The sequence below is a fragment of the Propithecus coquereli genome, unplaced genomic scaffold, assembly GCF_000956105.1.
Source record: "Propithecus coquereli isolate 6110/MARCELLA unplaced genomic scaffold, Pcoq_1.0 Scaffold266, whole genome shotgun sequence".
NCBI lineage: Eukaryota > Metazoa > Chordata > Mammalia > Primates > Indriidae > Propithecus > Propithecus coquereli.
Window position 1 is genome coordinate 164366 of NW_012148241.1, and position 2317 is coordinate 166682.

Below are 2317 nucleotides of genomic sequence, written 5' to 3' on the forward strand. Positions count from 1 at the left end.
AAGTTACAGCATCAGATAACCTTGACTTTAGCTTGTGTCACTCCCTATTTGGCATCATCTCAGTATTTCTTTGCCAATTCTAAGCTATGTATGTGCATGCCTTCATGACAAGTTTTAGGATGTTAGAAATATATAACTAAATGTATTTAAATATATTCAGTGAGCATTAAACTCTTCCAAATTTTATTAATGTCAAATTTACATAAATAAACTGCAGTGAGATCCTGGGTGTTTATTTGCATAGGAACATCAATAATTAGATGCCCATGTGAAAAAATAGGAAGCCATGCTTTTGGAGATATGGGGTTGAATGAGAGGAATAATCTGCAGTCTACTCAGAATTTTTTCTTTTGACACAGAGAAAGGCTCTGATAATCATTGTACTAATCCATTACTACTGAGAGTATGATCTACACGCCAGCAGCATCACATAGGAATTTCCTCGAAATGAAGAATTTGGGGCCCCATCGGACCTACTGAATTAGCATCTATATTTTAACAAGATCGCCAGGTAGTTCACAAGCACATTAAAATTGAGGGAGCATTGTATTAACCCATGAATACAATTGTTCAATGAGCATTTAGAGCACAAAGCATGCTGGGATCAGAAAGAAAGTTTTCAGGGATACAGAAATCATTATTTGGTCCTAACTGTAAATAATCCACACCTGGAAAATGAGGTACAGCTTGCCTTGATCCATCTCAAGAAATAATGGAGTTGGAGAAAGTCTAGAGAATAATAAACTTAAATTCTTGAGGGGAGAGAGGAACTTCCACATGTGAAAGGGTGAAAGGATGATTCAGTATGCGGACATGAAAGATGAAGCAAGAGTGATCAAAGTTTATAAAATCATGAAAGGCACAGAGAGCATGTTCACTGATACTAGTGTCAGGGAGATGACCGTGCTGGAGAAATATGTCTGTCTTCTACCCCAGCAAATGCAGATTGAGTGTGTGCTACTCAGACAGCCGACCACCTATTTGTAGTTACTAAGGGCTTACCTCCAAGCCAGGTTCGATCAGGACTGCATCTCAACCAAGTGAGAGGAACATAAAGGCAGTGGAGACCAAGAGAGTGAGCTGGCTTTGTGTCAAAATTCCCGTTAGCTTCACTTTTCCATTTCCAACAATCTTTCCTCTTCATCCTTCCAATAGGCTCTCATCAATTACTTTTGCTGGCTGCCAGTAGTTTCAGATTACTGAGCTGAACTCTGGACACTACTCCTGTGCTCATTGGTACGGATATTTTCTGGATGTCTTTAGCTTATCTGATCTCTGACTGATGACTGCCTAGACTCCCAGCTTATCAGCTTCTGACATTCCCTCAAGTCATCTCAGCTCTTACCGGTCTGTGAATCAGAGTTATTGGTTAGAGGGCACTCCTTGGACCTTAAAACATTGACTACATTCAAAAAACGGAAAATTTTTCCCATATAATAGTAAAACTATCCTGTAAATGGTAGGCTATAAAACTATAAATAGGTTAAAGAAGATTTGTTGTCTACTACACATTAAAATCCATGTAAATACATAAAGGAAGAAAGAAGACTTAAATAGTCATCATTTATATGGTGGAGGACCTCCCATGAGATACCCCTAAGTGGCCAAAGACAGAACACTGTGGAGGTGGAACATGTTCCTATCCAGAGTGACATCTTTTTATCCTTAATTATAAACTAATTTAACGTTGGCTAGTTCAAATCTCTCATTATGGTTGAGGAAACTGAGAGACAAAATGCAATCTCTGCCAATATTTAGTAATTTTTTTTCCTCAATTGTTTCTAAAAGAATAGTATGTAATATTTAAGTTTCCAAATACTCAATATTTTAACATTCTTTAATGATGTTTACTTCAACCCAATTCTCCTTTCTTTTCCATGGTATGGGAAGCAGATGGATTGATAAAAATGTACAGGAATCTGCAATATAATGTATTTATAAAAAAAGACATTTATAGAATTGAATTTGTGGGCTAGAAAGAAATATAATTCAGAGAAGGATAAAATAAAGAGAAGAGAAAAATGGGAAATAAAGGGGACTAACATTTACTGGTACCTATTATGTGTCAGACACAGTGTTCATGCTTTAAAATATTACCAGATAAGACATTTCCTACAATCTTGGACTTTCTAGCTAATGTCTCTAAGGCCAGAATATATATATATGCCTTCTAGTTTTACATTGATGCCTATGTCATCTACACAGGATTTGCATGATGCTTGTTCTTGCCAGCATTAACCAGTTAACTACCTCCAGCCTCTACACAAAGAATGGAAGACTGACAAGAAATTGAGGATGATGGCAGTGTGGATTCATT